This window comes from Neofelis nebulosa, chromosome 9 (assembly GCF_028018385.1).
Source record: "Neofelis nebulosa isolate mNeoNeb1 chromosome 9, mNeoNeb1.pri, whole genome shotgun sequence".
In the NCBI taxonomy this organism is placed as follows: Eukaryota; Metazoa; Chordata; class Mammalia; order Carnivora; family Felidae; genus Neofelis; species Neofelis nebulosa.
In genome coordinates, this window is record NC_080790.1 from 41,496,632 (window position 1) to 41,524,151 (window position 27,520).

Genomic DNA, 27,520 nt, shown 5'->3' on the forward strand with positions numbered 1-27,520 from the left:
TCCCTCACTCAGACATTTGTACACTCCCCTTTGTAAAATATGAGACCTCAGTCCTGACATTAATCCACCCATATATTTTCCCCCATTATACCATACTAAAGATTTCAATTTTGTGGTTCACATATACAGTTTTCTTTTCCTTTCCTGCCCTTGATATTTGGAGTTTGCCATTTTGCTACTTTATTAAATCTACTCCTTAGAGGACACCCTAGATTTCTTCCCATCCAAATATAAACGGATCAAAAAAACTTTTTTTTTATTATCAACAACCAACTTCCTTTTGTAACAGATAGTCTTGACCTTGTGTTCTTCTTGAAGGCCTTTCCTTTTGGGTTTTCCTTTTTCTTTCATAATTGCTTTCTTAGTAGCTTTTCTCTCTTCTGCAACCTGCAAATATTCTGAGGACTGTTTTTTTTTTTTTTTCTTTCCACTCTTCCTTCTGCCTTGAGAGAAAAAGCACAGTATTTCCCTGAGTCTTTATTCTTTGTGTTAAGTTACTGATCCTCATGCATGTCCAGCTCTCTGGTCTCTCCTCTGTTCTAGTTCCACATTCTGAGTTGCTGTGGGAGTTTTCTACTTCAAAGCCCACCACCACTTAAAGCTGACTTCATCTTCTGCAAAACCACTTCCCCTTCCCATTGCCTCCATCTCCAACAGGGTGCACAATGTTTTCCAGCAAGAACTTTGGAATCAGACAAATGGGAATCCAGTTCCCATTTGACCTGTTGAGGGACTTTGGGCATATTATGTAAGCTCTGTATGTCTCTTTTCTTTCTTTTTTTTAAAGGATACTTTTCTTTTTTCTTTTTATTTAATTTATTTTTTAAGTTTACATCCAAGTTAGTTAGTATATAGTGCAACAATGATTTCAGGAGTAGATTCCTTAATGCCCCTTACCCATTTAGACCACCCCCTCCCACAATTCCTCCAGTAACCCTCTGTTTGTTCTCCATGCTTATGAGTCTCTTCTGTTTTGTCCCCCTCCGTTTTTATATTATTTTTGCTTCCCTTCCCTTATGTTTATCTGTTTTGTGTCTTAAATTCCTCACATGAGTGAAGTCATGTATTTGTCTTTCTCTGACTAATTTTGCTTAGCATAATACCCTCTAGTTCCATCCACGTAGTTGCAAATGGCAAGATTTCATTCTTTTTGATTGCCAAGTAATACTCCATTGTGTGTGTGTGTGTGTGTGTGTGTGTGTGTGTGTGTGTGTATATACATGCCACATCTTCTTTATCCATTCATCCATCAATGTGTATGTCTCTTTTCTTATCTGTAAAATGACACCACCTACCTTGGAGGACCTCCTGTGTAGTTGTTACCTGCTTTACAAATATTTAGTTCTCTCCTCCCAGGTAAATGGGAGGGCTGTACTACCCTGCCCACTAAACTCAGGTTGGCCGTATGACTTGCTGTGGACTAAAATGGGAGTAGAAGTGACAACTGTCAATGCTCATAGAACCTTCAAAAGCCATGATCCCTTTCCCTCTACTACAACAACCGGCAATGTTCCCATGGTAACTTCTCTGTCATTCTGGTGTCAGACATGGGGCAGGGCTCCAGCAATCTTTGATAGATGTGTAATGTTAGTGAGAGATAAGACTTTGTTGTTTAAAGCCATTGAAATTTAGGGTTGTTTTGGTACTGTAGCATAACAGAGCTTATACTGACTGTTACATCCTTGCACTAAGAACAAGGCAGCTGCAGCTTATAGCTGAGTGGAGAAGATAAACGTTGGAAAGTAATTATATAAGGCTTTTCTGACTGTAATAGCCCTTGCTTTGTGTTTTCCTCACAATTCAGCTTTTTTAAAAAAAATTTTTTTTTAACGTTTTATTTATTTTTGAGACAGAGAGAGACAGAGCATGAACAGGGGAGGGGCAGAGAGAGAGGGAGACACAGAATTGGAAGCAGGCTTCAGGCTCTGAGCCATCAGCCCAGAGCCCGACGCAGGGCTCGAACTCACGGACCGCGAGATGGTGACCTGAGCTGAAGTCGGACGCTCAACCGACTGAGCCACCCAGGCGCCCCACAATTCAGCTTTTAATACTGTCAAATTGCTATTAGTTCTCTGGCATAAAGCTTCCCTTTGCCTAACATAAGTCTTCTTAGTTGCCATGAAAAATCTTTGTTTTACTTAAGAGGCTGTCAAATGTAAGCATGCATCAAAATCACCTAGAGGACTTGTTAAACCACAAACTGCTGGGTTCCATAACTAGAGATTCTGATTCAGTAGGTCTTGCGTGCGGCCAAGAATTTTCTTTTTCAACAAGCTCCTAGATGAAGCTCAGGATACTGTTCCAGGGACCACACTTTGAAAACCACTATTTACTGGTTATTGAGGAAGTGGAGCAGTCTCATCTTTTTCAGTCTTAATATACTCACTAGTTAATGTTAGGTCTGACTCTAGTCTTCATGGGAAGTGTTTATGTAATACCAGGAAGGGATAGAATATTGGGGGCCACTTGGGAAGAAAAAGCACAGAGTCAGGAGTGGTGACATTTAGATACCCTGGGGGCTTTGTGATGACAGCAGGGAAAGGCAAGCAAAGCCCCCAAGGTGGACTCTGAGTCCAGGGAGCCGTTCAATACTGATTTTATTGATTAGTGAGGGGACCACATTGACCCTAAGAGCTGATCTCAGCAGAAAAAAATGGGACTCAATCCTTCCCAGAGCATCAACCTCCTACATCTAGTTGAGTCATGTTGGTTTCTTTTCTCTTCTCTTCTCTTCTTTCTTTCTTTTTTTTCTGGATCATGTTGACTTAGCCATAAGATACAGGTCTGTTGGGGCGCCTGGGTGGCGCAGTCGGTTAAGCGTCCGACTTCAGCCAGGTCACGATCTCACGGTCCGTGAGTTCGAGCCCCGCGTCAGGCTCTGGGCTGATGGCTCAGAGCCTGGAGCCTGTTTCCGATTCTGTGTCTCCCTCTCTCTCTGTCCCTCCCCCGTTCATGCTCTGTCTCTCTGTCCCAAAAATAAATAAACGTTGAAAAAAAAAAAAAAAAAAAGTTGTTAAATAAAAAAAGATACAGGTCTGTTGATTTTCTTATGACAAAACAGCAGATATTGGGATGATTTTCATTTAAAGCACAGACAAAAATCAACTATATCTTATATGTCCAAGTGTTTCCTTGCCATTCCTGTAGGAACACTAAACACTGATGCTCTTTAACTAATAGCTTATTTTCCTTCTAAAGTTTGTGGCCCTTTGAGCAATAAAGACAACTAGCTTTTGCTACATCCCAGATACCAGTTAAACCTTTTTATTACTCATGGGATGCCTGGGTGTCTCAGTCAGTTAAGTGTCTGACTCTTGGTTTAGTCTCAGGTCATGATCTCATGGTTTCGTGAGTTCGAGCCCCTCATAGAGCTCTGTGCAGAGCCTGCTTGGGATCTTCTCTCTTCTCCCTCTTTCTCTGCCCGTCTCCTGCTCATACTATCTCTGTCTCTCTCTAAATAAATAAATAAACCTAAAAGGAATTTTAAAAACTTTTTATTACTCACTAGCTTATTAAATCCTAACTTCAACACTTTGAGGTAAGTATTATTATTCTCATTTTTTTTTAATAGTCAAGGAAATCCTCGGAGGTTCTTAGCACATGGCCGCTCTGAGGCTCAAGCTCTGGCTGTCTGATTCCAGGCTGTTAATCACGTGAATAACAGGCAACAAACCCAGGTCAGGCTTACAATTAAACTTTAAATCTTCTCCTTCCTTCTAGGCATTTTCAAATACCCCCTTTTGTGTTAAAAGCCCCAGAACAGGGTCATTAGGTGACAGAATGAGCTGCAGCAGGGGGCACTGTAAGAATAACCCTAGGTAGATTTGTCTCTAAAATTAACTTGTTTTTGACTCTAAAACAAAATGGGGAAATTTCATCTTTTGGGCGACATTCCCAGGCTCATGCTCTTACTTTAACTCTTTTCTGATGTTTTTAATTAAGGCCAGAACCCTCCCATATTTGCTCAATTACTCAGTAAGATATTTTAGCCAAATTATTAGGCCAATACCCTCAGTCTGTGATGGTGTAAGATGATGATTTAGGGAACATTTCCACCCCTTCTCAATGAGGATACCCTTCTTCAAACAATATCTTGTATGGTACCCAGTAGATGGAAGGCATAATCGTGGAGCTACTGAAACTGGGCCCCTCCTTCGCTAACCCTTCCCTCCACTAGGTTGCTCTGAGGACACGGGAGACCACCTTATCCCGATAGCTAGCCCTCTCAGAGTGCCGACCTCCAGCCCCCCTTACACTGGAGCCACTGACTACACATTAACTGAACATTCAACCAGGCTTCCTGCTCTCAGCACCACCTTTACCTCCTCTTTCACATCCACTGGGTGCTACCAGGTCCTCAGCGTTTTGGAGTCCTGTATAAATGAATTTGCTTCTTACTTTCCCGTGGTTTTAGCATTTTGGCTTGCTAAGTTAGTTACACATGCTGCTCTGCTTCTCAGCTTTTATGTGTATGTATGTACGAATGTATGTATTCTTTCTATTTGGTTGCTCTTCCCATTATTTTGGGGAGTTAAGCCTTTAAAAACCCGTCTCTGGTCATATCAGGAGAGTTTTAAAGGGGCAGAGGGGGCTCTTCAAGTGGAAGCCATCATTAACTCTTAAAAATCTTTCTTCCCACCCTGCTCTTCCCTGTTCCTGGGACACTTTTTGGGAATGTGTTGGTGGTTCATAGTCTATTCTATGGATATCAACTTTCAATTCACATTTTAAACATCTATTTTATGCACCAGTGTGTTCTCAATCAGTTTCTTAATATTTGCTTCTCATTCACTGAATTATTCTTTCCTATTGAGATTATTTTACTTTTGTGATTAGAGTTTAATTTTCAGTATTTTGAATACAATTTTTAAAAAAATCTTCATCTGTTCTTGATTCATAATTGCCTGTTTTTGCTGCATAATTTTTTTGGGGGTATATTGATATTAGCCATTACTATATCTCATTGAGAATTTAGACCATACTATTTTTTTTATTATTATTTAAAAACATTTTAATTTCAGTATACTTTACCTACAGTGTTATATTAATTTCAAGTATATGATATAGTGATTTAACAATTCCGCACATTACTCAGTGCTCAACATGGTAAGTGAACTTTTTGATCTCTTTTATCCATTTCACCCATTTCCCCACCTACTTCCCTCCCTTATAACCATCAGTTTGCTCTCTATTATTAAGAGTCTGGTTTTTTTTGTTTGTCTCTCTCTCTCTCCTTTTAAAATTTATTTTGTTTCTTAAATTCCACATATGAGTGAAATCATACAGTATTTGTTTTTCTCTGACTTATTTTACTTAGCATTATACCCTCTAGCTCCATCCATGTTGTTGCAAATGGCAAGATTTCATTCTTTTTTATGGCTGAGGAATATTCCATTGTGTGTATGTTTGTATATCTCACATCTTCTTTATCCATTCATCCATTGCTGGATACTTGGTCTGCTTCCATAATTTGACTACTGTAAATAATGTCTCAATAAGCATAGGGGTGTATGTCTTTTTTGAATTAGTGTTTTCTTTGGGTAAATACCCAGCAGTGGAGTTACTAGATCATATGGTGATTCTATTTTTAACTTTTGAGGAACCACCATACTGTTTTCCACAGTGGCTGCACCTGTTTGCATTCCCACCAATAGTGCACAAGCATTCCTTTTTTACCACAACCTCATCAAAACTTGTTTCTTGTGTTGTTGATTTTAGCCATTCTCATAGGTGTGACATGATATTTAATTGTGGTTTTGATTTGCATTTCCTTGATGATGAGTGATGTTGAGCATTTTTTCATTTGTCAGTTGGCCATTTGTATGTCTTCTTTGGAGAAATGTCTGTTCATGCCTTCTTCCCATTTTTCAATTGGATTATTTGTTTTTTTGATTTTGAGTTTTATAAGTTCTTTATATATTTTGGGTACTAACTCTTTATCACACATGTCATTTGCAAATATCTTCTCCCATTCAGTAGGTTGTATTTAAGTTTTGTTGATTGTTTCCTTTGCTGTACAGAAGCTTTTTATTTTGATGTAGTCCCAATAATTTATTTTTGCTTTTGTTTCCCTTGCTGCAGGAGACATATCTAGAAAAATGTTGCTATGGCCTATGTCAGAGATTACTGCCTATGCTCTCTTCTAGGATTTTTATGGTTTCAGGTCTGACATGTAGGTCCTTAATCCATTTTGAGTTTATTTTTGTGTATGTGGAAGAAAGTGGTCCAGTTTCCTTCTTTTACATGTAGCTATCCAGTCTTTCCAGCACCATTTGTTGTAGAGACTGTCTTTTTCTCACTGCACATTCTTGTCTCCTTTGTCAAAGATTAATTGACCATATCATCATAAATTTGTTTCTGGGCTCTCTATTCTGTTCTATTGAACAATGTGTCTGTTTTTATGCCAGTACCATACTGTTTTGATGACTACAACTTATTAATATATCTTGAAATCTTGGATTATAATATCTCTAGTTTTGTTCCTTTTAATATTTCTTTGGTTATTCAGGTTTGTGTGTGTGTGTGTGTGTGTGTGTGTGTGTGTGTGTATGTGTGTGCTTCCATACAAATTTTAGGCTTATTTGTTCCAATTCTGTGAAAAATGTTTTTTGTATTTTGATAGAATTGCATTAAATCTGTGGATTGCTTTGGGTAATATGGACATCTTAACAATTTTGTTTTTCTAATCCATGAGCTAGACCATACTATTTTAAAGTAATTTTTTTTAATTTTTTTTATTTTTTACAGAGGATTGGATTATTATTTAGAATCCTGTAAAAGGGAAAAGCACCTGGGTGGCTCAGTTGGTAAGGTGTCCAACTCTTGATTTTGGTTCAGGCCTTGATTTCACCTTTTGTGAGTTTGAGCCCCACATATTTGGGCTCTATGCTGACAGTGCAGAGCCTGCTTGGGATTCTCTCTCTCCCTCTCTCTCTTTGCCCCTCCCCCACTCACGTTCTCTCTCACTCTCTCTCTCTCTCTCTCTCTCTCAACATAAATAAATAAAAGTAAAAATAATCCTGTAAAATGGAAATCTCTCATTTGTCCAATTTGTTGGCTTCCCCCCACCCCCCCAGTTTTATAGAGATATACCTTGACATATAACACTATGTATTATGGTGTACAACATGTTGATTCGATACACTTACAGACTGCAAAATGATTACAACCATAGCATTAGCTAATACCTCCATCACATCATATAATTACCTTTTTTTGTGTGGTGAGAGCATTTAAGATCTACTTTCATAGCAACTTTCAAATACATAATACAGTATTATTAACTATAATCACCATGAGGTATATTAGATCCCCAGAACTTCTTCATCTTAAAACTGAGAATACCCTTTGATTTACCTTTCCCCTTTTCCCCCACCCCCTAGGCCCTGGTACTAATCACTCTACTGTCCGTTTCTATGAGTTTGGCTTTTTTATTCTACATATAAGTGAATATAGTATTTGTCTTTCTCTGTCTGATTTATTTCACCTAGCATGATGCCCTCAATGTCCATCTGTGTTGTCTTAAGTGGCAGGATTTCATTCTTTCTCATGGACAAATAATATTCTATTAAATATATATTCTATTATATATATATATATATATATATATATATATATGTAACATTTTTATCCATTTATCCATTGATGGACATTTAGGTTGTTTTCATATCTTGGCTATTGTGAATAATGCTGCAATGAGTGCAGATATCTCTTCAAGATCCTATTTTTACTGCCTTTGAATATATATTTAGAAATGGAACAGCTGGATCATGTGGTAGTTCTATTTTTAATTTTTTGAGGAACCTCCATACTGTTTTCCACAGTGGCTGCATCAGTTTGCATTCTCACCCACAGTGCACAAGTGTTCCCTTTTCTCTACATCCTCACCAACATCTGTTATGTCCTGTCTTTTTGATGTGGCTATCTTTTCTGACATTAGTTTTACTGACTTGTTTTGGAATTTTAGTATCTGTGAGCTGAGGATGGGGGGCAGTGTTTATGTGTCTCATCTTATTCTCATTGTGCTTGTACGTACACTTTCCTTTACTCCCCTCAGAGGACCCACAGGTCAGAACCAGAGTTATACTGATGACTTAGAGCTCTCCTTCTCCAGAGGTGTTGTAGGTTGGATTCCTAAGATCACAGGCAGCTTCCTATGCTTCCTCTTGCCTTCCTTCTAGGTGACAGGACAGATGTCAACCCCAGTGCCTGTTTTACTGCAGGAGCATGGCTTTAGTCTCCCAGCATCCTCAGGGACCGTTATCTTGCCCAAGCTCAATAGACCTAGAGCAGCAGCTGTTTTTGTATTGGGTTGTAAGGTTTCTGTGTGTTTTAATCTCACCTTCTCAGTAGTGTAAGCCTTGTTCTATTTATATTTTTTGAGTGAGGTTAAGACTTGACCATTGTTTTGGGGGTAGATGAAGGTTCTGTGTGATTTGTAGTACCACCTTGCCCCCAAATCACGTCCTTTGATTCTGTGGTATAACAATGTACAAGGCACACCTCCTTTTTGCTAATATCTACATCTTTTATAGCATAACTTTCACAAATTACTGAATTATTAGGCTAACAGAGCTCAGGTCTCTATACCATAGATCCCTTCTCAAAGCTTTCTGCAATAAAGTTTCAAGTAGATAGGGAGTTAAGGGGATAATGAAACTGTTCTTCCACAAACTAAGTGTTTTTCAGGTCAGCACAATTAGTTAACATTGATTTTATTTCTGAACTTATGCAACTTGAAACCTTTAAAGGTCTTGGACTTTAGCTGTTGTCTTGAAGGCTTAGCTCCAGACTTTTGCCTCCTTCGTGATGCCTTTTCTCACTTCTTGGACCCATCTCCTCCTATGTTTTCCCCTACTGCTGCATACAGATGCAATCAGAGTTTGTACCATATAGTGTCTCACTTAATTATGCACATTTTGGGGGTTGAGCTGTAATTGTTCTATGTGTATTTCAGTCTTACCTCTTCAATAGTGTAAGTCCTGCAAGGGCAGACTGTGTCTTGTTACTTTCATGAACACATTGTGATGGTTTATGTAACAATAAGTGGGTATTGAGCAAGGACTTATTTTCTTGGAAATGAATGGAATGGCTTCAGCCAGGAATGCTACCCTGGATGTGCTGATTTGGATACGTGTCTCAAGAAATACCTCTAGGACCAGAATGCATCTCATAGTGTGATCTATTTCATGTATCCAGTGCCGTGTGGTGTTATTTTATTAGAGAATCATAGGATTGGAAGGGACATTCAATCCAGTGGTTCTCAAATGTTTTTTTAGTCAGGGAGCACTGCCTTAAAAAACCCTACTATAAAATGGATAAAAGAGGTGGTGGTAAAGCTGTTCTTTTTACATGGGATCCTGGGGAAAGATATAGACACATTTTGCCTCCAGGCCCTTACCACCTCTCCGCCTCTTGGGATGTGACCCAATGTGTACCTGGAGAACCCAGAATCTGCAAAGCATATTTAAAAACCTTGATCTACTCCATATCCCTTATTTGTACAAACAGACCTATGGAGGAAAAATTTCTTGTTTAGTCTCATGGCTGGTAGCTGAGTCAGATATAGGACTGGCTCTTCATCTGATTTCCTTCTTACTGCCCTTTCCACTCAACCAGAGTCTCCTAACAGAGGTAGAAAAAAACAAAAATTTAAGTTGAACTGTTAGTCAAAATTTTATGGAGTAATCTCTTCTTTTTATGCCATACCTCCATATACCTCCTCCTCTGGTGAACCCTAGTAGCAAAGCCTGCTCAAGCCACTGTTAAACCCAGTAGCTTAGTCCTTAGGGACAGACGACCTCCTGTAGACACCTGCTTTATTCAGGCTTCCAGAAATTGTGTCACTGAATGCCTATCAAAGCTTAACGATTTAACTTAGCCCAGTTCTTCCTTCCAGTCTCTGACTTACCCACAACATCCCAGTCCAGGAAGTTTTTGCTAAGAGTATAACTGAGCAGGGGATGGTGGGCATTGGTGGGGCGGGGCGGGGGGTGGGGGGAAGTGGTGTCTGAGGGTCTCAGGTATGGGTGAGAAGGTTTAGAAACATGTTAGGTTTTATGGTTTCCTAGGTTAAAAAAAAGATTCTATGAACTTCTCTACCAAATTTTTGAAGTTGAATATACAAATAGTTCATCCAAAAATCAGACCAAGATTCTAGGCAGATTCATGATTTTAAAAAATATATTCATAGAAAAGTCAATAATTAGATTTCTTTTTTTTTTTTTAATTTTTTTTTTTTTCAATGTTTTTTATTTATTTTTGGGACAGAGAGACACAGAGCATGAACGGGGGAGGGGCAGAGAGAGAGGGAGACACAGAATTGGAAACAGGCTCCAGGCTCCGAGCTGTCAGCACAGAGCCCGACGCGGGGCTCGAACTCACAGACACGAGATCGTGACCTGGCTGAAGTCGGCCGCTTAACCGACTGCGCCACCCAGGCGCCCCAATAATTAGATTTCTTAAAAGAAGTTAACAATCTTCAGGATATGGAAGAAAACTATGGTAGACAATAGCTATTAAGCTTTCAGATATCTTCAGCTAAATTAATGAGCATATTTAGACAGCATTACAGTCTGAAAGGCACAGTTAAGGATGTCATCTCATTGAACCTTTGTACCACCACCAAGAAGAAGGTCTTCAGAGAACTATTTTATAGATGAGTAAATTGAGATAAATAATAGCTTGCCCAAAGTCACATAATTCAGAGTGGTGAAAATAGGCCCCTCATCCAGATGCTTCTATCTCTGGATTTCATATTCTTTTGTGCCCTTTAAAAGGCAGACTGCTGGACAGGACAGACCATTGATCTGAGCCAGTTCGGTAGTTTTTATGTACAGTGATGCCTCATTAATCTCATATTACTGGGGAATGAGCTGTTCTACATAAGTGAATATTTCATGTAATTGAAGCATTAAGCACTAAAGTTTAACATAAAACTTAGCCATTTTGAAGGGAATCTTTCTGGTTTGTATTAGATATTTTTGTTCTGTAGGTCACTTCCTGTGCCAGCCCCATCTTCTCTGTCCCCGGTGTTGTTTGTCTTTTGCAGAGCCAACCCTGCCCAGGCCTGGGGCCAATGAAACCATGCGCCTGGGTGTGCATGGATAGTCCCTATCTCTGTGGAAATGGGAACCTGAATTTGGGCTTCCATTTGCTTATTGAAATGTGGACAGATTTAAGCCTGAGGGCCTTCATGATCACTGAGCTGTCACTACACAGTCTCACACCATCATGTGCCTGGACAGCAGATGTTATTGAGGGTTTTTTGTAGGCATCTGCTGCTCAGTTATCTATTTGAGACTATGGAGACTGAAGTACAGGCTGATTATTGTGTAGCAGAACTGGAGGCCCAACCCATACTCTCCACTGCCATTTTACCCAAAATAGAGCCATGCTTCAATATTCTTGATAGTTTTGAGTCTCTTAATTAAAGACTTGTGCCTCTACCTTATGTCAAGAAGCACACACCCCAGAGTATCTTCACTGTGTCTCACCTTGCCCTATTGGACATGACCCCTTGGACTTTGGTGGTGGCTCAGGTCATCTTGGGTTTGTAGGTCTGGTCAGTTTTCCATCCTCACACTATGGTCATTCTACTCTTTAGGTGAAAACTTCAAGCAAAACCACTGGCTTGGATCAGGCTATTTATGACAATCTGATTTTATTCTTAAAGTCACTTAAAATTTTTACCAAGATAATTTTTTTTTCTTTTTTACCAAAATCACACAGAGTTAGAAGGTTTTTAAAGGAAAACCAACAGGGGCACCTAGGTGGCTCAGTTGATTAAGCGTCCGACTCTTGTTTTCAGGTCAGGTCATGATCTCACGGTTTGTGGGTTCAAGCCCTGCAGAGCCTGCTTGGAATTCTCTCTCTCTGCCCCTCCCAGCTCACTCACTCTCTCTCAAAAACAAACAAACAAACAAACAAACAAAAAAGGAAAAGCAGCAAACCAACCAACCCAGAAATCCCCTGCTCTACTCCTCCCTAAACTCATGCTAGTCCCTGACTTATCAAATTTTATCATTTTACACTTTTTACTGGTTTTTTATTATGAAGATGAGGGCTTTGCATCCTTATATAATCCAACATCCTTGCTTTCCCTCATATTTTTAAAATAATTTGATAATTATATCAAAGTTTTAGTTAAAGCAATGTTCAATGTTTGCCTGATTTTCTGTCTAGTGTTTTGTGATTACATTTCCTTTCTTGTTCAAAATGTTTTGCTTCCTAGAATTAATAATTATTTTCTCCGCCTACTTATTTGTCTATGTTCTTATCACCATTTATTTTCAGACTTTCCAGCTCTAATGACTATCATTTCCTGTCCAGCCCAAAGCATCAGGTTTTCTTTGTTCTTGGAGATGTTCCTCTGGGAGTCCTCTGTCCTCCTGCTCCTGTCTGACCAAGCTGTGCTCCACACACGCTGTACAGATGTGCTCCCGGCCCTTCTAGTTGCTTCTCTCCTGAGATGTGTTTCTTGTCTCCCAAATCCCACCTCTTTCTCATGCTTGGTATATGCCCTAATTTCAATAGAGCACATCCTTCAGTTATTTCTTGAGAAAGCACACATGAGACACATCTTCTGAGACCCTGAAAGTGTTTTTATGTATTATTATCTCTTCATACTTAATTGGTGGTTTACTGGATGTAGAATTCTGGGATGCGAATATTTATTCCGAATTGATGCTGTTGCTCCATTGACGTTTCACTTTGTGTTGTTAAGTCAGATGACATATTTACAGTCGTTTATGTGAACTACTTATTTATGAAGATTTTAGTACCTTCTCTTTATCCTCAGTGGTCTGAAATTTTACATCAGTGCAACTTGACATGGTGGTTTCTTTATGCATTGTGCTATACATTCCATAGGCTCTTCTAGTCTGAATATTTATTTCTCCCAGTTATGAGAATATTTTGTGCATCCACATTTTGATAATTTCTTTTTATTTCACTATGTTTTACTTTTCTGGAACTCTTTTACACAGTGGTTAGACTTCCTGGGCTGATTGATACTCAAATTTCTCTCTATTATCCTATTATTTATCGGTCTTTTGGTTCAGCTTTCTGAGAAAGTCTCTTGACTTTACATCCCAAAATTTTATTGAACTTTTTCTGTTGAATCTTTTATTTCAGCTATCATCTTGTCAAATTTTAATGCTTCTAATTTGTTTTCTATTTCTTAAAACATACAGCATTCTGTTCTTTTTGCCATGAAGAATATTTCCTCCTATCTCTCTAAGGATATCAGTTACATATGTTCAAAGTTTTCTTCTCCCTTCACTGTCTTGATTTCCTCTGAGTTCCTTTTGTTAGTTTCTTTTGGCTTTTCCTTTTCTTTTTTAATGTTTATTTTTGAGAGAGGGCACGTGGGGGAGGGGCAGAAAGAGAGGAGCAGAGGATCCAAAGGGGGCTGTGCACTGACAGCAGCAAGCCCAATGTGGGGTTTGAACTCATGGACCACGAGATCATGACCTGAGCTGAAGTCAGACGCTCAATTGACCAAGCCACCCAGGCACCCCTGGTCTCGGTTTTCCTTATTGGAGGCTTCCAATAATACTTCCAATATATTTGGTTTGTTTTTATTGGAGCAGATGAGTCACTTTTGTGGGGGAGAAGCAAGGCTTGTCAACTATGATGTGGCTGGATGGGGATCCAGTTGCTCCTAGGAAAACCCTACATGGGAGTGTAGCATCTGTAAATACTGAGCGTCAGTATTTAGAGATCTTTTCTCTGGGTACATTCTGTTTCTCCAGATAAGAATCCTCCAGTTTCCTGCCTTGTCCCAGTGCCTCTGATTTGAGTCTTTTCAGGGATCTGAGGCCTGACCTGGCTGACTTCTCACTAGCTTCCTTCTGTGGTCCCTTGCTGTTCTGCTTAATCAGCTCTAATCATTTCATTTGATAGTTTCTGGCCTAGAATTGTTGGCTGACATCTCTTGTCCACTGTGGATCTTTTCCTTTCTCTTTTTCCTTGCGTAAATCACATACACAGATCTCACTTCACTGTCATTTTAAGTAGGGTATTGGGAGGGAAGCAGAGATAACACCTGTGTTCAGTCTCCCATGTTGAACCAGATGTAATCATTTGCTATCTCAATGAGAGCTTACTGAGCTTAGTTTAAATTTCCTTTGCTGTCTTGGCCACCCACATGGATATTAACTGCAGTGTGTACAAGTCTTTGAGAGGCTCTTTAGGTGTGTTTGGTCATTTGAACCTGTACTAAGTGTTCCCTGACCACTGTACTTAAAAGAACTGTATCTGCTTTTTGTAGGTAGTACTTTCATTCATTCAATCATTCATTCATCCATCCAAATATTCATTCATTTACTATTCATTGTGCATATACTATGTACTGGACACTGGGTATACAGCAATGAAACAGATAAAGTCCTGACTTCTTGAAGTTTTCTGTTCTCCCCTTTGGGCTTTCACTTCTTATCATTGTCAGCGTTCTTTCCTGTTTCATCTAATTTTCCCCTTCTAATGTGTTGTGAGCCCAGCAAATAGAGCAATCAAGTTACTAGGCTGGTGTAGGAAGGAAGAATAAATTGATTGTGAGCATGGGCCTACCAGGTTCTGGGAGGCATAAAGTGTATGAACTTTGTAACATCGACTTATGCTTTTTATGGGTTCTTTCTTTCTTTCTGCCCTACTTTTGATTCATGGTTGTATTTTTGATAGTTAAAATAGTCAGATAAGGGGCTTCTGAGTATAGAAATTGTTTAGGATCATGGAATTTTAGAGCTGGGGGATATCTTAAGGGCACACAATAAAATCTTTTTATTTTATAGTAGCTCATGCCTAGAGAGGTAAAAAGAATTGCTCAAGGTCACATGGTTAGTGATTGACTGATCCAAGGCTGGAACTGAGATCCTTGGGGGCTTTGCATGAAGAACTGCTCAGATTTATAACCTTATGCATGGAAAATTAGCTGCGAGTTCAGATAGTGGGGAATCACGCCAGCGATGGGGCTCTCTCTTCTGAAGGAGGAACGTGGATCTCATTAAAATACCAGGGTATCTTCAGCTTGAGCCAACCCAAGGCTGGGACAGGAGGAGGTTTAATATCCACACCCCTCTTATGTGTAATGTAATTACATTTTCACTTCAGCATAACTGGAAAAAGAGCTTGAATTTACACTGCACACGATTTTTACATGTTTTCTGCTGATCACTGCTTAACAAGGTATTTCACAGGAGAGGTTTGTTAGCTTTAATAGCCCTTAAATTACTTATGGCAATTACCTGCCTCACTTTCAACTCCATGGAGGTTATTAAAATGCTCTCATGGCAACTGTAAAGAAATATAAAAATAGGTAAAGATGAAATTATACTCTTTCCCTGAAGGCATTTTCTCGGAAAGTATTTGCATTGCTTTTATACAAGGGGATGCATTTAGTTCGAGATAAATACTCTAACCACTGAGGCTTAATCAACCTAAAAGCAGACGTATCTCATTTAAGAAAATTTTTGTCATCCCACCAGGTTTATTCCAGTGCTATCTTTGCAGAGGTAACTGAGAAATATTTTGGTTGAGACCTAATAAGCATTTGTTGAGCCTCTAGCATTGGTCAGGAACTCTACCAGATAATGTCACATATGCTATTTCATTTGAATTTGGAGAACCCCTGTGAGTAATGTGATATTATACCTATTTTACAGATAAGGAAACTTAGGCTCATAGAAGTGAAGTGAAAATCATAAGATCACATAGCTAGTAAGTATAATGGATGGGATTCCAATTCAACCTTGATTCCAGCATGATTTGTACAGTATCACAACTACCACCTACTAATTCGATGGCCTTACCTATAAACAGAGCTACTTCTGGGGTATTGTTTACAGGTTTCTGGGGAGGTGTTTTCTTCCAGCCGATCCCTCACATTCTATCACTTCTTGTACTCCTGTAGGCTAAGTGTTTTCTTTCTGGGATTCTCTTGTGGAAATCAAAATGTAAGTTACGAGTCTCTAACTCCTAATGCCTTGCTACTCAAAGTGTGATCTGTGGGACAGTAGCATTAGCATCACTGGGATCATGTTAGAAAAGTAGAATCTCAAGCCCTACCCCAGACCTACTCAGAATCCACATTTTAACAAGATCCCCAGGTGATATACATGCACATTCAAGTTCTAGTATGAGGGAGTTTGCCAGAGACTTCTGTTTGAGGGTATTGATCATTTGGAGGAGGGTGGAGGGAGAGGGAGAGGGAGAGAGAGAGAGAGAGAGAGAGAGAGAAAACTCAGCAGAGGGGAGAGGTCTACTTCATGGAAGAACTTTGCATATTATTCCTATCCACATCACTATGATGTCTGGGACCTGCTCTAAGTAACTAATATAGGAGGGAAGTAGTGCATATGCATGCTGCAATTATTTCCTTATAATGCCTGTTGTGATTTTTCCTTAGAAACGGCCTGCAGCATTTTCATGTGAAATGGGTAGAAGACCTCTCCAAACTATGCCTGCCTCACATTTACTTTTCATCCTGTCTTCTTCCTGAGCTCCAATCTCTCTGTGACTTATTTCTGAGCATCATAACCCAACGGTCTCATAGAAGCTTGTAACTCAAAATACCTAACTCCAACCATATCACCTTTCCTCCTCTCCTTCTACATGTGTATTTTTGCTAGTGGCCAACAGTGACATTTATTTATTAATCCAGTCAGTCATTCTGCAAGGAGTTACTATGCAGGTGCTATGAATTGGTCACTGTTGACAATCCTGTTTTTATAAAATTTTTTTTTTTCAACATTTTTTATTTATTTTTTTGGGACAGAGAGAGACAGAGCATGAACGGGGGAGGGGCAGAGAGAGAGGGAGACACAGAGTCGGAAACAGGCTCCAGGCTCCGAGCCATCAGCCCAGAGCCTGACGCGGGGCTCGAACTCACGGACCGCGAGATCGTGACCTGGCTGAAGTCGGACGCTTAACCGACTGCGCCACCCAGGCGCCCCGACAATCCTGTTTTTAAAGACTGACACCCTACCAGGGCAGATGAACACAAACACACAATTACACTGCAATGTGCTAAGAGTTAGGGTTAGGCTACACTGTTCAGTTCAGCATCAATTAGCCACATGTGGCCACTGAGCACTTGAGATGTGGCTGGTGTGAATTAAGATTCCACTATTCCAGGGGCGCCTGGGTGGCGCAGTCGGTTAAGCGTCCGACTTCAGCCAGGTCACGATCTCGCGGTCCGTGAGTTCGAGCCCCGCGTCCGGCTCTGGGCTGATGGCTCGGAGCCTGGAGCCTGTTTCCGATTCTGTGTCTCCCTCTCTCTCTGCCCCTCCCCCGTTCATGCTCTGTCTCTCTCTGTCCCAAAAATTAAAAAAAAAAAAAAAAAAAAAAAAACGTAAAAAAAAAAAAAAGATTCCACTATTCCAAAGAGCTAGAATGAAAAAAAAGAGAATGTAAAATATCTCAGTATTTTAGAAATATTGACGATATGTTGAATTGATACTCTTTTGGATATATTGGGTTAAATAAAATGTATTATTGTAATTAGGTTCACCTGACTCTTTTTTTAAAATCCAGCATCTAGACAATTTAAAATGACCCCTTGGCTGGCATTTATACTTTTATTGGCCAGTGCTCCATATGGGTTCTGGAGTGTAGTAGAACCACAGAGTGAGGGAAGATTTTGAAAGGGTGAAGGGGCAATAGGAGTTCTCCAGGTAAAGGAGGGAATTCCCTATGGCTTTAGTGACCAGGAAAGCAGTTGAGTTGAAAGGGAATTATCAGAACTATTGCTTTTCCATTACCAGCAACCACATAGCAATGGAGGATGATGGGAAGCTTCATGATGTGTCCTGCCAAAGAAGCAGCATTAGCTCTTCTGCCAATTCCAGTATTGAATTGAGCCCTGCCCCTGCCTGGTTGTCCCACTGCAGGGCTTTCTGAAGAATCACCCTCACTTTCCTGCACTCTCCTTAAAGTGGAGACCTTGTTTCCAGCTTCAGGCTGCAGTGTGAGAAAATGAAATAAAATTCATTTCCAGCTGCAGATTAAGGGCTAAGGATAGTTCAAGGTTTGTGTGTGTTGTTCCACTGTGTCTGCTAAGTGGTGACTTAAAATCAATTATAATCAAATGGAAAGAGGCAGAAGTTGCTGATTCCTGTGACTTTAGGGCAGGACGGGGGAGGCCAGGATTTCTCTCTCTCTCTCATTTTTTCCCCTTAGGTAAAACCTGACACTTGAGATCCCAGGTTTCCCGTGTAGATGAGACTTCTGAGGTGTGGCACAGTTACAGTACATGGGGAACTGTACATTTGTTACCCCAAATCTGTAACAGGACTGTGGACTCGCACATGGGAGGGAAGGCCCATCTCTCAGTAGAGCATCGTCTGCCCTCATTGTTGCCTGTGGGTCTATTCATCTCTTTTCTGTTTTGGGAAAACACGGGGTCCCCTGGGAGGTTCCAGGACAACAAAAGGCAAAAGGATGAGACGGGGGCCAGAGACCTACTTAGCCTTCCAACCGGTGTACTCTAGATTTGTCTTTCAGCTTGAGAGAAAGACCCTGTAGGGGAGAATAACTTGAGATTTTACCTGTAGACTGTGAGCTAGTTCTAGGCAAAATGTGAAGTTTATTCAGTAAACAGGTATCAAATCATTTCCCCATGCCAGGCACTGCTTGGGGGTGGAAGAAAAGGAAGAAGGAAAACACCATAATTCTGTGAGATAGGTATTTTTGTCCCTATTTGATGGATGAGAAAACTCAGGTTAAATTCTTTGCTCCAGATGTTCTTAAACTCCAGGTCACCAACCAGGGCTTCGTAGTCTTATCCTCTCCAAAGCCTCTCCCTAACACCTTCTGCTTAGTCTCTCCATTTCCCCTCTGTTGAAGTTCCAGGGTAGTTAACCTGACAGGGAGGGATTGAGAAAGGTGGAGAGGACAGGTTCTGAGCACCCCCTTCCTTCTCAAAATAATAAATATTTTGAGGGGTAAGGGATGGAGGTTAGGTCTTGAGCGAGCAAGTTTAGCGAATTCTGCCAAACGCCCTCCTCCAGACAGCTGCTTTTTTAGGTGAAGGGAGGAAAAACTAACAGCACAACCCTCTTTATTTTTATTCTTCTTTCTTCTCTGACTTTGCGTCTCGGAGACTGACTACAAATATGTTTATGATATAAAGTAAAATTTCCTCTAGTTTATCATATAATACACCATAATCCCCATCCTCCAGGCCAACCAGAGCACCTGGAGAGCACACAGTTCTTCTGAACTCCGGCTGCCAGATGTCTGAATCCAGCCCTGAAGAAGTCAGCTTTGAATTTCCCGGAACCAAACTGTGAAAATATCAGACATATAAGTAGAATAAGTTTATACCTTTTCGGCTGATAAATATTTATCAAGTGTGTGAGGTATTTTTGCTGAAACCATCTGGTAAATCTACCTCTCCTCTCTATTCCTTCAGACATGCCAAGGCTTAATGCCTGAAGACCTCTTCCAGACTGGATATTTATACCCACCCCCACCCCCAATTAATATGTTGAAGCCCTAATCCCTAATGTGATGGTATTAGCAGGTGGGGAGGGAATTAGGTTTAGATTAGGTCATTAAGGTACAGCACATGATGAGATTAGGGTCCTTATAAGAAGGAGAGACACTGGAGCTCCCTTTTTACTCCATGTGAGGACACAGCAAACAGGTAGTCATCTGCAAGCCTGGGAGAACCTGACCACACCAGCACCCTGATCTCAGACTTGCCAGCCTCCAGAACTGTGAGAAATAAATGTCTGTTGTTTAAGCCACCCACTCTCGGGATTTTGTTGTGATAGTCTGAGCTGATGAAGACAAGACCTAAATACCATGTCAAGGTGAGCATGAAGGAAAGGAAGGGTTCAACCATCAAAGACAAAAGGCAGCTAAGGAGGACTACAGAAATTGTCCATTCTGCCCATTTTTTGACATATGTGGAAACTGAGGCCAGAAGAGGGGAACTGGCAGAGTAACGTACCAGGTGGTAGGTGAGGCCAGGCTGAAAGTGGGATCTCTGAGGGCTGACCCAGCTCTGCCTCTGGGAGAGATGGAAGGGGGCTGCCTTCAGGGAGGTGCTTCAGGTAGAAAGCAGAGAACATAAAAATCTCATAGCCGCTTTCATCAAAGATCTCAGTCCTTGCTCTGAGCTAGGAATGCTGTGATGTATGGAGGAGATCACACAGGTGTAGATGGAAATTTGGTATTCAGCTCCACACTCCACCACGGAAAGGTTTTGTTACCTCAGAGGAGGCTCTGAAATTTTCTGTACCTCCCTCTCCTTGTCAGTGAATGAGGGGCCTGTTGGACTTGCTGGATTAAATCAGGTAAGGTGTGGAGAGACAAGAGACCCTCTGGAGAATCCAAATCAATATCACACATGAAAACAAAGCAGGCTTTGAAACCTCTGAGTTCACAAAGGAAAGTTTCTTTGCTGCTAAGACAAGTTAGAACAACACAAAAATGGTTAAAACTAGTTCAGGAATTTTCTTTTTTCCCTTCAGATAGTTTTTGCATTGGGAAAGGATTTTCCCATAGTACCTCTGGGCATAACTGGATCATTATGAGGAGGAAAGAAACATGAAGGTAAACGGGTTTGCCTTCTGTTGGTTGATTGTTAATTTGGAAAGCTCCTTTTCACTTTCTATCCTGGCACTGAGGACTCATGCTCCTGACTGCTCGTGGCTACCAAATTGAGTCCACTCTTCCTGAGACTGAGCTGTCATTCTGGAACCTTCCTCCTTCCACCCCAACTTATGTGTGCCTTGTCTACCAATCCTCACCCTCACCCCCATTCCTTCACAGCCTTAGACACAAGTGCTTGAAGCTGGTTAGCTAGCTAGATCCTGTTCTTTTGTTGTGTTGGATATCAATGATTTCCTCACAAGAGAGGCTAATGCTCTGTGGTCTGGGACAAGTAACTTACCACCTTGAAGCCTCCATACTTTAAAAAAAATTTTTTTTTTTAAAATTTTTTTTTTCAACGTTTTTTATTTATTTTTGGGACAGAGAGAGACAGAGCATGAACGGGGGAGGGGCAGAGACAGAGGGAGACACAGAATCGGAAACAGGCTCCAGGCTCCGAGCCATCAGCCCAGAGCCTGACGCGGGGCTCGAACTCACGGACCGCGAGATCGTGACCTGGCTGAAGTCGGACGCTTAACCGACTGCGCCACCCAGGCGCCCCTAAAAAAATTTTTAATGTTTATTTATTTTTGAGAGACAGAGACAGAGTATGAGCATGGGAGGGGCAGAGAGAGAGAGAGAGGGAGACAAAGAATCCGAAGCAGTCTCCAGGCTCTGAGCTGTCAGCACAGAGCCTGACACGAGGCTCCAATCCACGAGCTGTTGAGATCATGACCAAAGCCGAAGTCAGACACTTAACCGACTGAGCCACCCAGGTGCCCCAGAAGCCTCCATTTTTTTTTTTTCATCCATGAATAACTGGGCCTTACTCTACCAACCTAAAGATGGTTGCAAAATTCAAAACCCATGTGAAAGGGCCTTGTCAAACTGTAGCATGCCTTAGAAAATGTAAGATAGCGTTATTAAGTACTTTAAAGAAGTAATTCTCTGAGCTCATGTCACGTGAAGGGGAAGATACTTGTTGGTAGTTGCCCACCCTCATTCCACCAGTGCACCTCCTGACTTGCCCACGTAGGCCTTGCGTTTGTCTGCCTGTGTCTAAGTCTTGCCCTACTCCTTTGTTTACCTTGCCGTTGTCTTTCTTTCTCTAGGGATGGGATGGGAGGGGGTGCCCAATGTGATCTAACCCTTCATGCATACTGACAGATGAAGCAATGACAAGCCAAAGCAAGTCTTACATGAGCAGAACCGGGAGCAGAAACAGGAATTTGTCTGCTAATCCTTCTAGGAGCCTGCGTGAACGATGGACTGGACTATCTTGGGAGCAGATGCTGAACAGGACTTTTCAATTGCCCAGAATTGGCACTAGGGGTCCAAAAATGAGGGTGAAGAGGCACCAAATAAGCCACATTCTTAAGAGAGAAGTTAAAAATGCACCCCCCTCTTGGCCCAGCCTTACTGAGAGGTGGCAGCTGTCATGGGCAATGTTGCCCGCTCCCGGCTGTTCAGGAGTTCATGGCTCTGAGAGGAGAGGACAACGGGGAGGGGAGAGAGTTATCAGTGTCCAGAACCTCAGGTGCTTCCCTGCTCTCCCTGCTGGGGAGAAGGAGTGTATTTTCCCCTCCCTCAGGCTGCAGGAAGACAGGGGAGGGCTCCAAGAGTATCATGTGCAAAGACTTTAGGTGCCTGCAGGAAGGGACAGATGATGTTTCATTTTCTAGAGGGATGTTCATTGCTGATCTGTTCCTGGCCATGTGTGCAGGGGACAAGAGTAAATGTCGTGGAAAAGTCTGCATTTATGTTGTTTGGTGGGCAAAGACGTGAGGCTTTCGTCTGAGTAAAGGGAACTGAACAGAGGGGTCAGCAAACAGGGCTGCCAGAGGACCCTAGCAGAAGACACCGTTGGGTTCGCTCTGGTGGTGGTCTGCAGGGAGTGGATGATGGGGAGCTGGAGCTCCCTCTCCCACAGGGAACTGTGCTCAGGGAGTCTTTACAGCCTTCTCCAAGAAGCCCTTGTGTGGGGTCCCTATGGGAGAGCAAGCACTTGGTTTCCTGCCACATGGGGGCCAATCTCTGCCAGGAGTGCACTACCACCAACAGTGAGAGCGCTCTGTGAATCGCAGTTGAGTAGAGAGACATTCGAACCTGACCTCACCGTCCTGCACCCTGAAGAATGAAGGGGAAGGAGGCACCCAGAGCTAGACCAGGCCCTCCTCTCCTCCTTTGCTCCAAGAGTCAGGGTCCCTGCTCAGTCCAGTACTTAGCTGAAAGATGGACTGTGAGAAAGGTTTAAAACTGGACCAAACAAGTTCCAATAACCAGAAGAGTCCCCAAAGTTGTAAGTGTTCAGCTGTCGTTAAGAGGTCTGCTTTCCAGTGGGATGGGATAGAGTAGTTAAAAACGAAAACAATTTGCCGCTTGCACCTCCCGTTGAGCTGTGACACCTCAGGAAACCACCTGCACTGAGGAAACGGGCAGTGGGAGGGAGACAAAATGGCAACAGCATCTTGGGTAGGCATTTCATTGCCCACATGCCTCTGTGTCCTGCCTTTTTCCCTGCTAAAGCACTGAACTTGTCCCAAAGACCTAGTATAATGAGCATGTCCACCGGAAGTGGGTTGTAGCACATGGGACTATCAGCGTGACTTGCCCCTGACATGTCCTTGGCGGCAGCAGTAAGAGGAATAAGCCTTGAGGTCCCAGGAGTCCTCAGAAATGTCTATGAGTCGATGTCCTGAGGTCCTGCTCAGAAAGTCACTGTCCAGGCCAGATGTGAGGTCAGTGGAAGCCTCCAGACTTCTGCTCAGGGATCGGCTGTCAAATAGCCCTCCTGGTCTCTTGATCTTGATATAAGCACATGTGTAATTTTGCAGCCCTCAGAACTTCGCTTGTCCTTCAGAATGATCCGGCTGGGAACCCTTCCCATCGTCCCTTAACCAAGGAGCAGCCTTGAGCGGGCACCATTGTCTGGCTCTTTTCCTTATACTTCATTTTTGGTTGCAGCCCCAGGAGCGCCACCTTGACAGATTATCTTGAAAGGTGTTAGGGGACTGCAGGCCACAAGGTGGCAGCAGAGGACTAGCCTGGTCAGAGGCTACTGGCAGACGGAGCTGGGAGACCCCATGGGGGTAGGGAGATGGAGTTTCCTTATCACAAGGGCAGGTTGGAAAGGAAAGGGAGTGAGCCAGCATTTTAGGGGGCTGGGACATCAGTTCTAACAGGTGTCAAAAGATTTCAGGATGGTGTTGAGGTGAGACTTAAATAGAAAGTCTAATAATCATGTATTGAATGCTTACTATGAGCTCGGCTCACTTCTTAGAACATCCTTATAATTATCCCTATGCTACTGAAATAGAGGTTCAGTCAGATTAATTAAACTACTTGTCCAAGGTCACACAGCTATTAGGAGCCAGGAATAAAAGCAAGTCTGTCTAACTTTAAAGCCCGAGCTCTGAACCTGTATTAAACAGTTCAAGTGTCAGGATAGACCAGTGGTTCTGAAAGTGTGGTCCCGGGACCCCCAGTATTGGCATTACCTGGTGACTTGTTGGAAATGCAAATTCTCAGGTCCCACCCCAGGTCTACTGAATTAGAAACTCTGAAATGGGGCTCAGCGTTCTGTGTTCTTAAAAGCTCTCTGAGGGATCCTGAAGCCAGTTCAAGTTTGGAAACCACTAATGACACTAGTCCAACCTGCTTCAATGCTGGGCTGTGGCTTTCCTTTTGGGAGCACTTCTCACTGTGTAGTCACTGCTCTGACCTGAGCTGGAATAACCTCACTCCTGAGTTTAGGCCAGCTGGCCCCAAAAGATAGTTATTTTAGGGTTGTCCCAATTCTGCCCCTGACTTGCCAACATCTCTTTCTCTCCTTCAGCTGTGGGGGAAAAAAATCTTTGTGGAACTTGGAACTTTTCTCTTCATTAACATGACAAACAGGCTCCCTCTATCAAGGGCAGCCGGGTGAGACTAGCCTGGAATTTAGAATCTCCTTATAAATAAAGTCTTAGCTTTAAGCATTAATGAAAGACATGGGATCTTTATGGAGCCATTCATTTCTGATCTTGCCAATTCAGTAGCCAGAGAGTGTCTTCTGTCTTCGCCCCTGCCACTAATTATGGAACTCTGCCCTGATGTGCGGTAGTTCAGGTTCTTAGCAAAATCATTATTCATCTAAAAATATTATATAATATGTAAGACTGGAGGAAAAGACTCCACATTGTTAATACTTGTGTGGCTAGCTAGGAATTTCTAGGTGATTGTAACTTGTTTCTTTGTATCTTTATTTGTTTTTAACTTTGAAGTGTGTATAACTTTTTCAGGAAGAGAAGAAAATAATAAATGCTGGTTTGTAAATGAGTCTTTTAATCTGGAAGATAAACCCAGTGGAATGAAAGTTAGGAGCCTGAAATTCCTGATGGGGATGATTTGACTAGGGAAGAGCTGTTTGAAATTTTCATATGATGATTTATTTTATTTTATTGTATTTTAATTTTAATTTTTATTATTATTACTTTTTTAGAGAGAGAGAGAGATGGAGCATGAGCAGGGGAGGGGCAGAGAGAGAGAGAGAGAGAGAGAGACAGAGACAGAGACAGAAAGAATTGGAAGCAGGTTCCAGGCTCTGAGCTGTCAGCACAGAGCCCGACACAGGGCTCGAACTCACAGACTGTGAGATCATGACCTGAGCTGAAGTGAGATGCTTAACTGATGGAGCCACCCAGGTGCCTGTTTCATGTAATCGTTTAAAGAAGATCTCATTAATTTTCACTTTCTTCATGAAACTTGTGATCACATCCATAGGAGACAGGAGCCCTTCTGTTGAGGCTACAAAAGGACATTACATTAAGGACAATGTTTAGGAGAACAGAATGTTTACGCGGAGTTTGAAATACCGTTGACATTCTCATTTACGTGCCAGCAGTTGATATGCTTATTTTACACTTTTCTTACATATTCATTAGTCAGATCATAGGTAGTAACTCTCTGCATTAGCTCTTATCTCTAGCCTTGGAATCAGATTGTAAGATATACCCGTCTATCAAATACACCAGTATACCAAGTATATCAAGCTCTAAATATTTGCAAATGTTCATCCTGACAGATCCGCAAATCCTGTCTCCAGGCTGAATCCCACACATTCAATGGGCTGGGTGTTTGGTGCTGCAGAAGAACCAGAGCAACAAGATCTACTGGAGTGACCACCACTCAGAGAATGGGCTTCTGGACATTGCAAAACTTTTTGGAAGACAGGCAGCCCTGGGGAGGAGAGGATATCTTAAGGGCAGACTCATTGTTCTCCAAGCACCTTTCCTCTGATGTCCAGAAACCACTGCCTGGCCCTCCTCAAAGGCAAGCTGGCTCCCAGACTCCCATTGGACCTCAGGGAAGCCTTTGAGGACAGAGGGCCACAGCAATAGCAGTTCAGTACAGACCAGCTGACCCCCATGACCTATGCCACTGAGGAGCCCCATGTTCTTACCAGAAGGGAGAGTGGCTCCTCAGAGTCTGGGGGGAATGAGCAGCAATACTGAGCCCTCCGCTACAGGACGCTGGGCACCTAGAACCCAAGACTGAAAGATGTGTATGACTGAACAGCATCTCACATATACACTGGCCTCTTGGTTACCTCCCTCATTAGAATATAAGCTTCCTGGAAGCCAGACCTTGTCTCTCAACTCCAAGGTGGTTTCCTCAGCATCTAGAACATAGTAGACAGTATTCAATAAATGTGCACCGAAGGACTGTGTGAAGGTTATAATCGCTATGTTTATGGCATGCGTTGACACTTTCATTAAGTTACGGTACTTTTCTAAACATTCAAGCAAGTGTTTTCAGCAACAGCATGTAAGAACTCCAATAGCCAGTGTGCCAGTAGGGAACATCTACAATGATGCTGAGAAAAATTTTCCTTGGTACAAAAACCCCATGGACTCTTTACATCTAAGAACTTTAAAACAGTGGTTCCAACTTGTTTATTTGGTTAGCAGCGAGCTCTTTCTTCAGTGGAGATCTGAGGCAGAGACCCGGTATATAAACAAGATAAAAGTGGGGCTGCTCCGTTCAATCTGGAGTAAGCGGAGCAGGGGGGAGATAGGAGTCTGAGCCTGGCTGCCTTCTGTTGTTTCCTCCAAGGAATTCTAAAGCAGCTCCCCGCAATGCCCAGGACAGTGGCTCTCAGCCTTGGCTGCATATTAGAATCACCTGGGCAGCTTTAAAGCCCCAGACATCCAAATCACACCCCATGAGCTGCCGATGCCTGGAGGGGAAAAGGGCCCATTATGCTCTGGTTCCATTGGTTGTTTACTGCTCTTTTGAGAGCTCACACGTGATTTTGTTTGATTTTGCCTTTCTTTTAGAATAGTGTTGAGAGAGTGTAGAACTCAGAATCAGAAAGAGTAAGGATCAAATCCTAGGTCTACCACTTTCTAGTTTTCTGCATGTGGACTAATTACTTGAATCCTTTATCTACAAAATCCATGAGGGGATAAAGTCTATCAGAGCAGTGGTAGCACCTGTCTTGTTTATCAGTATATCTAGTATTGGCACACAGGATAATCAATAAGCATTAGTTCAATTAATGACTAATTTATTAATTATTCATTGCCACAGAATGGATTCAATCTAGGTTTTAAAGATTCCCAACACTGTGCATGTAGTAGGTGATCAGAAAATTGTAAGCACTGTTATTACCTGGCCATCTCCTGCCAGATTCTCCTGCACAGAACCTAGGTCTACTCTGAATGCACCCTCTCCTTTCAGGGGGCAGTTCAAGGGCAAACTGGGCTCTAGACTCTTGATGCAGAGGCAGAGCAAAGAAGGAAGAGGGCATGGGATGTGGATGTGTTGTTCCAAGCCTGCTCAGGGGGAAGAACAGACCCAGGGAAGGAACCATCTCAACCACAGAAATGGGAGCCCATTCACTCATTTGTTCAATTCATTCTTAATTACCTTACTAGGTTTA

At 42.0% G+C, this 27,520-nt stretch overlaps 1 long non-coding RNA gene across 1 annotated transcript in view; it reads left to right on the plus strand.

Annotated features, from left to right (window-relative positions):
- LOC131484834 (uncharacterized) overlaps positions 1 to 26,732 on the plus strand; it is a 48,095-nt gene extending 21,363 nt beyond the window's left edge. Inside the window, exon 3 of the long non-coding RNA XR_009248464.1 lies at positions 25,661 to 26,732. This is a non-coding gene — a long non-coding RNA (uncharacterized LOC131484834). The remainder of the gene's footprint in view (positions 1 to 25,660) is intronic.
- Positions 26,733 to 27,520: the final 788 nt, after the last annotated feature.